A 13,099-nucleotide genomic window follows, 5' to 3' on the forward strand; every position below is an offset into this window, starting at 1 on the left:
CTGGAACCAACAACCATAAACAACAGATGTGCTTTCGACCAGTCAGTTGTGAGCAGGCATTATTAAGCAGTGGACTTGCGGCCGTACTGTGTCCACGTCGCTGCGTCACAAATCACAATGGAGCAACGAGCAGTGATTCGATTTCCTGTTTCACTCGATAAGACGGCTACGGAGACGTCTGGATCCACGACAAAGGCTTGCGGCGATAATTGTTTAACTCCTGTATGAATTTTAAACGTATCAAAGGACAGGTGATGCTAGAGGACAATGGGAGGCCAAGGCGTCCCACCTGAAGTTCATTCAACGGAAACAATGAGAAAATTCGCGATCTTTTGAGAATCAACTGTCATATCTCACGCAAAGCTGCCGCTGAGGAACTGAACATTTTTAAATTAAGTCTTCAAAAAATTCACCATCATTATGTTTTGAAAATAAAGTGTGTGCAATGTTTATCTCGCGAACCTAGTTTACGACGTGTGGACGCCTGCTCGTTTCGAGTGAAATGAAAAGCACGACAATTCTTTCTTGGAAAACTTCATAACGGGTTGCTACACTTCGTGTTATCAATACGAACCTGCCACAAAACGACAAACTGCAGAATGAAATTAGAATTATGTATTAATACCTTCAGCTGCTAACGGGCGTTGATATATATCAACCGGGACAGGTGAAAATGTGTGCCCCGACCGGGACTCGAACGCGGGATCTTCTGCGTACGTGGCAGATGCTCTATCCATCTTTCTTTCTTTTTTTTAAATTTCATTTTGTTCGCTCTCGTTCGTTGCATCTGTTCGGGGCGGATGTCGTAAGATACCCGTTTAAGTTCGTTGTTGATCGATTAGGGCAGCTAACCCCCACATTCTCACCTTATACGTCCATACATTACATTTGTAGTGTCCCTACCGATGACAGTCATTACTCGTGGAAGACATTCTTACCAAGTCTCGTAAGATTCCGGGTAATATGTGTGCATCCGCACAGAAGAAGGATGTCATGGCCGGTATCGACAGAACTAATGTCTGTTCTTCGGACGTGTCCGGAAGAACAGACATTATATCCAAGTAGTTCTGGCGATACCGGCCATGACCTTCTTCTGTGCGGATTCACACATATTACTCGTACTCTTATGGGACTTGGTAAGAATATCTTCCACGAGTAATGAGTGTGTTGGGTAGGGACACTACGAATGTAGTGTATGGACATATTATATGAGAATGTGACCCTCGTGGGAGGCATGCGCGAGATAATCCCTGCTGTCGCACTATCCTCTATGCCCTCGGTGGCTCAGATGCCTGCCATGTAAGCAGGAGATTCCGGGTTCGAGTCCCGGTCGGGGTACACATTTTCACCTGTTCCCGCTGATATATATCAACTCCCGTCAGCAGCTGAAGGTATTAATACGCAATTCTAATTTCGTTCTAGACGGCTGCAGGTCGTCAATGGTGTCTGTTCTTTCGGACATGTCCGAAACAACAGACACCATATCCATACAACTGCAGAATGGGTCTCCGAGGGTTCGCCAAGACTGAAGGAGGTGCGAATGACAAAATCGTAAGCGAAGGTAATGTTCATCGCAATTTTTGAGGCCGGCGGGGTTAACGACAAGGAATTTGTTCTCACCGGCACCATTGTAACCCAGTATTCTTCGAATGTCATCGATTGGCTGTGAGAGAGGATTCAGAGGCTCAGCCCTCAGCAATGAAAGGGGAAGGATTTCATCTTCCTATACGCCAATGCGCCCACTTTCACGGCTGCAGCTATAATGCAGTTTCTAGCGAAAAACAAGTGCCAGTTGTCAAATACACTCCATATTCACACGATATCGCGCCGAGTGACTGTTTTTATTCCCAAAAATAAAAATTCACATCACGGGTCAACACTTTGACGACATAACCGACATTCAGGCCCTTGTGACGCGCGGGGTGAACAACATTCCAAAGAAGGACTCTTCCGACACTTTCATTTGGTTGTATGAACGTGTTGTTTATTGTACTCTCGAGGATGGACATTATTCAGATCACCTGGAGCATTAAAACCAGCATATTAACTTTTAAATATTTTTTAGTAATCCAGTCCATATACATTTTGGATTGCAAGTACACGTAATGGATACTCAATCCCTTACCACGCAAAAATTATCTTACCTAGAAAAAGTGCATGAGTCTCATAGTCACCATCAGAAATAGTGTCACAAACAGATTAATGTCCGACGTAGGTAGTCGGTCTGTTTACGTGACTTCTTCAGTAACTCACAGCTTTTCATTAGATTTGAGCGCAAGTTTTGTCTAAGCCAATCACATTTGATCTAACTTTTTATGATTTTCCTTTGGTTTATGGAAACAAGTTAATGAGCGAAAATTAACCCACCTGTCTCACGATGCGAGATACCTCGGACCAACTGCAGGATAAATTATAGTGGCAACATTTCATCCGGAGACTAGATGTGACAAAGTTATCAACATGGACGCTTTGGTAGCGCTGTTATTGCGCATTCTAGATATGCCCATAGTGGAGGCTAAGGTGCCTCTTTGTGAAACAGATCATGTTATTAGTTCTATCCGGTACTATGAAATTGTTTTCTTTCCGAGTATTTTCTCTTAGACATAATACATCTTCTTCAGTCTCGGGACTAATCCATAATATCTAACGAACTGCGGACCATTATTTGAGGGAATCCAGTTTTTGGACCATTCTCTTAAACACATTTCAGTGAGCTGAAAGATAATTTCTTTTATCTAAACAAAAATTCCACTTGTGAAAAGTAATCTCTATAGTTTCATATTTTGATCGTTATCTTTACTTTTACAGTTCCGTCAAGAGCACTGAATTAACTACAAGCCTTTACTGATCTTTCAGTGTAATGTCGTAAGCACTGCAACAAGGAATAAATGCCCAAAATAATCGTATAATCTGAGCAGATTAAAATTAATTAACAAACAACATAACGTAAGAGCAAAATGTTTGAGGTTTCGGGACAGAACTACTGGCAGTTGCCTCAGCTTGTTTGGGCACCTGTCTAGAGCCTGTTATATTATACAGGGTGTTACAAAAAGGTACGGCCAAACTTTCAGGAAACATTCCTCACACACAAATAAAGAAAAGATGTTATGTGGACATGTGTCCGGAAACGCTTAATTTCCATGTTAGAGCTCATTTTAGTTTCGTTCTTCCACCTACGCTCAATGGAGCACGTTATCATGATTTCATACTGGATACTCTACCTGTGCTGCTAGAACATATGCCTTTACAAGTACGACACAACATGTGGTTCATGCACGACGGAGCTCCTGCATATTTCAGTCGAAGTGTTCGTACGCTTCTCAACAATCGATTCGGTGACCGACGGATTGGTAGAGGCGGACCAATTCCATGGCCTCCACGCTCTCCTGACCTCAACCCTCTTGACTTTAATTTATAGGGGCATTTGAAAGCTCTTGTCTACGCAACCCCGGTACCAAATGTAGAGACTCTTCGTGCTCGTATTGTGGACGGCTGTGATACAATACGCCATTCTCCAGGACTGCATCAGCGCATCAGGGATTCCATGCGACGGAGGGTGGATGCATGTATCCTCGCTAACGGAGGACATTTTGAACATTTCCTGTAACAAAGTGTTTGAAGTCACGCTGGTACGTTCTGTTGCTGTGTGTTTCCATTCCATGATTAATGTGATTTGAAGAGAAGTAATAAAATGAGCTCTAACATGGAAAGTAAGCGTTTCCGGACACATGTCCACATAACATATTTTCTTTCATTGTGTGTGAGGAATGTTTCCTGAAAGTTTGGCCGTGCCTTTTTGTAACACCGTGTATATGTTGCACTACTGATAAATTGATAATAAAACCTACTGGCCGTTATCTAGAGCAATAGAAGTAAACCCTCGAATGACGGGCGAAGGGTCGAAAATGTTTCTTTTAGGAAGGTACACGTACAGCGTTGTTCTTACCTAGTAAGGTTCGCAACTCTTCGAAAAACCTGGGAAAAATTGTAACACTAACAAGACAGAATGACAGAAATGTTGTTAGTTGTTCAAATTAACCCGAGCCTCTCCATAATTTGTCACACTACGAAGCGTGTAACGAGCCGTCTTTGTTACGGCGGGACTATTGTATGAACTTCACCTCGTCACGCAGTTCACAATAACAATGGCGATGACGAATGGAAACTGAAATCACTTTCAGATCATACGCAACAAAGCCGTGAACTAACAATTGAAATCCCATAGACCTACTAATAGAGACTACCTGAAAGCAGCGTCCATTGTTCCAAGATGAAAAAAAAGAGCATCTGACAGCTCCTACTCGCGCTACCAGGTTTAAAGGCTACGTCAGGTAGATTACTCAGAAATTGTTACACAACACAGTAGAACGAATTTTATTCACAAAATAGTGTAAATCCGATGGCACTTACTTGATCAGCTTACGATGTCAACACCGATCACAAAATAGGAACCATGCACTATAAAAACAGTTTCAGATAAAAAAGAGTAGAAAACGTAGTGGGTTTCTTTGATTGACTGAAATGAGCTAAATCCTTGCTCCCGTAGCTGCTGGAATCTCCACGCAGCTGCCTCCGTCCACAGCGGCTGGCTTTTCTCCAAGTAACGCGGATTTTCTTAAAAAGCGTTTCGCGTCGGCGCGATCCGCCGCTTACCAGTTCCTCGGACCCCCCTCGTCCGTGTTCAGATACTCTTTCGCACTGCCCTCCGGACGACACTGACCATTGGAGATTCTGGTATTGTTGCGCGGAGACACTTCTCGGTTAGCATGCGGCGGCCACAGTAAATGCACAGTCCACCGGCGGAGAACAGGTTGCGGAGCGATACCGCGCGAAGTGGGCAGCTAGCGGCTGGCAGCACGAACACCGACTCACCTGTGCGTATCGTGGTCGCGCGTGTCACAGCCGTGTCCAGGACTAGTCCACCCTGTGCAGTTCCCAGCTTTAAGTGAGACGCTCAGGTAAGCAGTGCACGGGTGGTGGGGACGGTAGTGGGAGGCGGCAGTGCGGGGGGGGGGGGGGGGCGAGGGTCGGCGCGCGCCGCAACTGTCCGTCGCGCGTTTCATGCCACTTTTCGCTTTATCTACGCGAGTGCCGCCAACCACTTTGCGGCGATATCAGCCCGTCTTACCTCAGCGGCGACCTCGTATATCTCTTCTGTCGCCTTATTGACACCCGGTCCTAGTCTCCGCGTCGGTGACGGTGGTCTTACGGTTGAGGCAGTGGACGCTTATAATCTGCTCAAAAGTATCCGGACACCTTCACCTTTTTGACGGAGTGAATTCTGCTGGGAACATGTTGAGTGAGTTGTTTGTATGCCTGTGGAGTTGCACCACCTCAAGTGTTGTTTTGCATTGACTACAAAAATATATGGCTTCAGAGGAATTATTCGACCATAGTACCCTATTCTTCCTCTATAGTCGAAACCAGAGAGGGTCTAGAGCGAAGTCTACATTCTCACTTATCCCATAGGTGTTACATTTGGGTTCAGGTCGAGACTCTGAGCAAGTCAGTTCTCTTTGAGAAATTATGTAAAATATGCAGACTGAAGTGATGAATAAACATTTGTATCAAGAACAGGATTCCAACCTGGGTCTTCTAACCACTAGACATATGCCCTAGGGCCGGTATTACACTATCAAATTTCTTTGTCAAAGATTTGATCAAAGATGTGATCAAAGATTTGATCAAAGATGTGATCAAATATTCCGTCAAATATGTCTGACAAAGATCTTTGACGTAGTGCTAGAAGGGGTATTACATTATCATATTTTTCGTCAAAGTTCAAGATGGCTGACAACAACAACTTGTTATTAACCACAGCAGTTGCATGTACCACAATTGCACTGTGTGCACATGCACAAGAGAAGTGGGGGAAAAAAAGGAAACATACCTGGGTGAAGCCGTGGGTTTTACGACGACACGTAAAAAGCATTCAACAAAACTTGTTATGTGAGCTTATAGTGGAGGACGTCAAGTCGTACATCTATTACTTAAGAATGGATGAGCATACATTTCTGTATGTGCTCAGTGAAGTGTATCCTCATATCACAAAGCACAATATTCGCTTAAGAACTGCTACATCTGCAGAAGACAGGCTCACTGTAACACTCCAATTCCTTACTACAGGAGAGGGATAGGTTAGGTTAGGTCAGGTCTCCAATCTTCTTAATCTATTTTTGTATTCAGGGTGTCTCACGTTATAAAGCGCCTCATCAGCTTCATACATCTCTATTAATTTTGTAGTTGTCGACACACACCAATTGTATTTTCCGGCAATGTTTATAAAAACACTACAGACGACAGAACGATGCAGCGATGCTAGCGCTCCATGTGGTAACATGTCACACTGCAGTGAACAGAAGACCAGCGACTTCTTTGATCAAATCTACAGTGATGCCCTAGATTTGATCAAATATTGGACGACATTTGGCGAAGTTCCCTATTACACCATAAAATATCTTTGACAAAGATTTTTGACAAAGATATTTGACAAAGAAATTTGATAGTGTAATACTGGCCTAACCAACACGCCACCCCGGCACAGTGGCTTTGCACACCTGCAAGGGCTCCCCTAGCGTGCTTCTCTCCTCAGTTCAAATTCCCAATCACGCCTGAGCCCACTTGATATTCTGTCCAAACCCGAACAGCAGTGCAGAGACTCTACAACTGTATCGGAAAGGGAATTTGGACTGAGGAGGGAAGCGTGCTGGGGTTGTCTGTGCAGTCGTGCAAAGCCGCTCTGCCAGGGCAGTGTAGCAGTTAGTAAACCTGCCTAATGTACAGGAGGGCTGTGTTCAAATCCAGGCCATGGCACAAATTTTCATGCAACGCTTCAGTCTGCATATATACATCATAGACGTTTGAGACATGAGGTGGTCTCTGGAGCCATGTAGTTTCATTTCAACTATTGCCTCGCAGTTGCTGATTATGGCAGGATGCATTCTCCTGCTGACAGAAACTGTCACTGTTGAACCGTCTTCTACTGTATGCAGTACACAGCGACATAAAATGAATTCCGTATTTAGCATTTTCTCAGATACAAAGAAACACACAAGCACGAAACACACTCCTTTACCGTAACAACACCTCTTTACAGTTGGCACTGCACCTGCTGGCACGTGAAGTTCTCCAGGCATTCACCAGATCCACATCCTTCGATCGGATTCCCACAGGGTATAGCGAGACTCATCAGTCAAAATCATTCGTTTCAAGTCATCCACTGTCCAGTGCCGCCGCGTTTTACACAACCTCAAGCATTGCTTAGTATTGACTACCGAAGTATATGGCTTATGAGGAGCCATTTACCCATAGTACACCATTATTTTCAACTCCCTGCGCACAACGTGTGAGCTGAACTGCTGGTAGCACCTGCGAATTCACGAGTGATTCCGCCTGCTGGTTTCGTACTATTTTGTACGAATCACCTGCCGCAATGCTCGGCGGTCCCTGTCCGTTAGTATATGAGATCTGCATGGGTCTTGGTTCCTTGTTCCTTGGCTTTTCCACTTCACAGTTACGTCAAAAGTCGAATTGGAAAGCTTTAGAAGCGTTGAAATGTCCCTGATGGATTTGTTTCTCGGGTGACATCCGATGACTAGCCCACGTTACTAGTCACTAAGCTCCCCTGTCGGCACATTCTGCTGCTACTGCTTCCCTCCTCACAAAACAATCATCCCAGCCTTCTTTCATACTTGCCGGACCGTCTCTCGTGACATCTAGTGGTGAGATAGTGTAGTGACGGGGGTAGGTGGGGAGTGTGAGGGAGGGGGTTAGTTGAGAGTGGGTTCATATACAATGTAGGCTTTCGCGGCCGGTATCTACGATGAAAGGGAAGCAGTGGTTGGGAAGGGAGTGAGACAGGGTTGTAGCCTCTCCCGGATGCTATTCAGCCTGTATATTGAGCAAGCAGTAAAGGAAACAAATGAAAAGTTCGAAGTAGGTATTAAAATCCACGGAGAAGAAATAAAAACTTTGAGGTTCGGCAATGACATTGTAATTCTGTCAGAGACAGCAAAGGACTTGGAAGAGCAGTTGAACGGAAAGGACAGTGTCTTGAAAGGAGGGTATAAAATGAACATCAACAAAAGCAAAACGAGGATAATGGAATGTAGTCGAATTAAGTCGGGTGATGCTGAGGGAATTAGATCAGGAAATGAGACACTTAAAGTAGTGAAGGAGTTTTGCTATTTGGGGAGCAAAATAACTGATAGTGGTCGAAGTAGAGACGATATAAAATGCAGACTGGCAATGGCAAGGAAAGCGTTTCTGAAGAAGAGAAATTTGTTAACATCGAGTATAGATTTAAGTGTCAGGAAGTCGTTTCTGAAAGTATTTGTACGGAGTGTGGCCATGTATGGAAGTGAAACATGGACGATAAATAGTTTAGACAAGAAGGGAATAGAAGCTTTCGAAATGTGGTGCTACAGAGAATGCTGAAGATTAGATGGGTAGATCACGTAACTAATGAGGAGGTACTGAATAGAATTGTAGAGAAGAGGAGTTTGTGGCACAACTTGAGTAGAAGAAGGGATCGGTTGGTAGGACATGTTCTGAGGCATCAAGGGATCACCAATTTAGTACTGGGGGGCAGGGTGGAGGGTAAAAATCGTAGAGGGAGACCAATAGATGTAAACACTAAGCAGATTCATAAGGATATAGGCTGCAGTAGGTACTGGGAGATAAAGAAGCTTGCACAGGATAGAGTAGCATGGAGAGCTGCATCAAACCAGTGTCAGGACTAAAGACCATAACAACAACAACAGCATTCCTGAACATATTCTGTGTTTGAATATAACGAATATAGTTGAGACCTAAGAGCTTCTATGCACAAATCAAATGGTTCAAATGGCTCTGAGCACTATGGGACTTATCTTGCCCATTTTTGATTTATGGTCATAAGGCCGTGGTCCAAGGCATAATTCTGTGCCTGACGTTTCTTCCCCACTGCTCGATACTTCATCAGAGGTATTAAAGGCACAGAAAACCCCGCAAGCCCAATTGTTTATGTATCTATGCAACGGTCGTTTAGTGACGTCATCACACCGCTGCCTAACAATAAGTAGGAAAACAATTTCAACAGAAAAAGGAGAAGGATTTAAATTAGACAAGTTGTGTGACCTAGCACTATATAAAACACACAACGCCAACTTTCCTCCTGTATGATCTCCATAACATACGTCGGTGCATCTCCGCCATTCTAGGCAGTGGCTGATGACGTTACAAACCGACTGTTGCGTGGATACATATAAACAGTTGCTTGGAGTCTCTAACAGATTTCTGACTCGTTGAGGCCTCTGAAGAAGTCTCCAGCAGTGGAAGACGATAGGTCAGGCAAAGAATTAAGCTTTGGACTATGGCCTTATGTCCACAAACCGAATATTAGAAATATGGGTTGAGATAGCCGACTAGCTGGCTCTGTCTTAGCACGGTTTTCCATTTCATTCGCAAATTTGAGGACCTCATTGACGGATTGACATTAGGCTTCTCGTCCCCTCTGTGATGGTTATCGATTGAGAACAACGTTCCATACTCGATTTGAGTGTACTACGCCAGCAGCTATACAAGGTATCTGGAGAGGACTGGTCATTATTCAGAAATCTTTCGAAGGGGAAAAAAGTCTAGTAGTAAACATGGGATCTAAACAGCATTCTTTAAGAGCTATGAGTACTTGTTTATCTTCGCTACTGGGGAACACGTCTCACTCTATTGAACATTTGCTTATAGCTCTCTAATGTTTATTAGACATTTTTTCGTAGTTTGGTCCATACCACCGCCTCCCAAAATACGGAACGTATAGAGGCTGCAGCCGAAGAAAGCTGTTTTTTACTCGTAGTAACCATGACGAGGTGCTCATATCTAATAAGATATGCATTTTAGAGCCCTCTTATACTAGATGGGCACATTCTAAATATGTGTAACACCTGACGTGGTGAAACATGTCAAATAGAGATCTTAATTTTCAGCATAAATGACAATGATATGACGTGTTTCGATTGGGCTAGCAATGATCGTCAGATCTAAAATAGACAAAAAAATGTTGATCATAAAATGTTGTGCCTACTTACTGGAAGTGAAGCCCTGGAGACAGCGAGACCGCGCGCGCGGCCCTTCTGTTGTCGTCCACAACACGTAGGCCACTGAGGACAACAACTGGACTAATCGCAACTGAGCGAAGCGACCCCTGCTGTCTCGAACCAACCCTTCGGTGACGCAGCCACACCTCTCTGTCCTTTCTGTACTTCGCATTTTATCTGTTAAATTATTCGTAAGTGACTGATGTGCAACGCACCAGTGCAACATGTCCTTTTGTACTTTGCATTTTATTTCTTAAATGGTTCAAATAGCTCTGAGCACTATGGGACTTACGCTTCCCGCGCCCGGGTTCCCGGGTTCGATTCCCGGCGGGGTCAGGGATTTTCTCTGCCTCGTGATGACTGGGTGTTGTGTGATGTCCTTAGGTTAGTTAGGTTTAAGTAGTTCTAAGTTCTAGGGGACTGATGACCATAGATGTTAAGTCCCATAGTGCTCAGAGCCATTTGAACCACTATGGGACATAACATTTTAGGTCATGAGTCCCCTAGAACTTAGAACTACTTAAACCTAACTAACCTAAGGACATCACTCACAACCATGCCCGAGGCAGGATTCGAACCTGCGACCATAGCAGTCCCACGGTTCCGGACTGCAGCGCCTAGAACCGCTGTGGCCGGCTTTTATTTCTTGAATTATAGTAAGACGGCGACAATCCAGCACCCGATCGACATCTACATACATACGCCGCAAGCCACCGTTTGGTGCGTGATGGAGGGTACTCCGTACCACTACTATTCATACCCGGTAGTCGGCCGCTGTGGCCGAGCGGTTCTAGGCGCTTCAGTCTGGAGCCGCGCGACCACTACGGTCGCAGGTTCGAATCCTGCCTGGGGTATGGATGTGTGTGAAGTCCTTAGGTTAGTTAGGTTTAAGTAGTTCTAAGTTCTATTGGACTGATGACCTCAGATGTTAAGTCCCATAGTGCTTAGAGCCATTTGAACCATACTCGGTAATTCGCCAAATCTGACAGTCCGGCATGCAGTAACTCGACGCGTTTGGCAGTACGGACGTCCTAGAGAAAATTTGAAACTGTTCGGCGCGTCGCTTCGTCAGTAACAATTTTCTGCCTCACTGAGCGGTTACGTTCTCGCCAAGATAAGCCAGTAGCATTGTTAGTTTTGAGCTAGTATCAACGACTCTTCGTTCACCAGACCTACATTTACAGTAAGTACATTTTCATCAATGTTGTGCATTTTTATTTAATAGTTATTTAATAAAGTCATATACATTTTTCGTCTGCTATCTCTCCCGTCGTGTTCAGTAAATAAGTTATTTGTTTTTGTATGTTAAACGTATAATTTTTGCTTATACCCCTTTTATTAAGACAGGTTTTTAAAAATAACCTTAATAATTCGTCATATTTCATAATCTGGCACTGACGGATCTCTTAGCATGTCGTACTATCAAGGTCCTTCGTAATTTAATGATGCCCACCTTTCTATTATCAGTCCCTAGTCTGTTTACTGTATTAACTCTCTCATTTTCTCATATATTTTCCCTACATTTTATGACTATTGGTTGTGGAACTCTTTCAGTACTCTAAGTTAGATTGTCAACATTCTTGTACTTGTGTCCCGGCCGCGGTGGTCTAGCGGTTCTGGCGCTGCAGTCCGGAACCGCGGGACTGCTACGGTCGCAGGTTCGAATCCTGCCTCGGGCATGGGTGTGTGTGATGTCCTTAGGTTAGTTAGGTTTAAGTAGTTCTAAGTTCTAGGGGACTTATGACCTAAGATGTTGAGTCCCATAGTGCTCAGAGCCATTTTTTTTCTTGTACTTGTGTCCTTTGTCCTAGAACGATAAATTTACGTAACTGAACCATGAAGCCCTGTAGCTTATGTGTGTTTGCCTCTACCTTAAATAGCAACATCATAGAACACACAGTAGTTTCAATAACTCATTAACTGATTGTACAATATGGGAAGAATTAGACACGGGAACGACATTTTTTATGGTTTCTCCCTGTCACTTACTTTTTATAATGTACATATTGCAAGTGGTGTTGTTAGGCAACTCTGAATGAGCGAGTTATTAGCCGCTCTGTGGGCTACCTAAGCGGTCTTACATTTGGAGATTACTGACCGTGACCTCCGTCATCAACACGCAGTACACTCGGCCGCAAACGTAAGCAGAGGAGAATTTAGACCGCCCGGGGGCCAAGGCCATGTTCTGTATTTCTGTGAGAGCAGAACTGACTCATTGTTGTAGGGATCGCCAATCTCTCCTTGTGCTGACAGATTCATACTCAATCTCCTCGACGGAACAGCATTAGCCTCTTCACTCTTTTCAAAATAAGAAAAGAAAACAGCCAACAACGGATAAAGCAAAACAAAGCGCAATACCTAAAGCATTTGGTAACAGCTACCGCACAACTTTTTTCTTTACGTTGGGAGTGTCGTAAACGTGGTAATTTGGGTCCGACCTTTAGCTATACCGTCCGCAACTATAGTTCAGAACAGCTCCCGCTCGAGACTGCCACCATAGACTTCCCATGAAACCGATTTTCGCAGTGACGGTTTTTCGCAAATTTAAATAGTCACACACACCCTAAACATGGAAACATGGACGATAAATACCTTGGACAAGAAGAGAATAGAAGCTTTCGAAATGTGGTGCTCCAGAAGAATGCTGAAGATTAGATGGTTGGATCACATAACTAATGAGGAGGTATTGAATAGAATTGGGGAGAAGAGGAGTTTGTGGCACAACTTGACTAGAAGAAGGGATCGGTTGGTAGGACATGTTCTGAGGCATCAAGGGATCACCAATTTAGTATTGGAGGGCAGCGTGGAGGGTAAAAATCGTAGAGGGAGACCAAGAGATGAATACATTAAGCAGATTCAGAAGGATATAGGTTGCAGTAGGTACTGGGAGATGGAGAAGCTTGCACAGGATAGAGTAGCAAGGAGAGCTGCATCAAACCAGTCACAGGACTGAAGACCACAACAATAACAACAACAACAACAACACCCTAAACTCGGTATCCCTTGAAAAGATCCGTACTTGCCAT

General features: G+C 44.1%; 1 protein-coding gene across 1 annotated transcript in view; it reads right to left on the bottom strand.

The window, feature by feature from the left end:
• LOC126094612 (bumetanide-sensitive sodium-(potassium)-chloride cotransporter) overlaps nucleotides 1–4,901 on the bottom strand; it is a 355,958-nt gene extending 351,057 nt beyond the window's left edge. Inside the window, exon 1 of the mRNA XM_049909090.1 lies at nucleotides 4,873–4,901. The gene's annotated coding sequence lies outside the window, so the exon portion shown is untranslated. The remainder of the gene's footprint in view (nucleotides 1–4,872) is intronic.
• Between the last annotated feature and the right edge of the window lie 8,198 nt (nucleotides 4,902–13,099).

The sequence above is a fragment of the Schistocerca cancellata genome, chromosome 8, assembly GCF_023864275.1.
Source record: "Schistocerca cancellata isolate TAMUIC-IGC-003103 chromosome 8, iqSchCanc2.1, whole genome shotgun sequence".
In the NCBI taxonomy this organism is placed as follows: domain Eukaryota; kingdom Metazoa; phylum Arthropoda; class Insecta; order Orthoptera; family Acrididae; genus Schistocerca; species Schistocerca cancellata.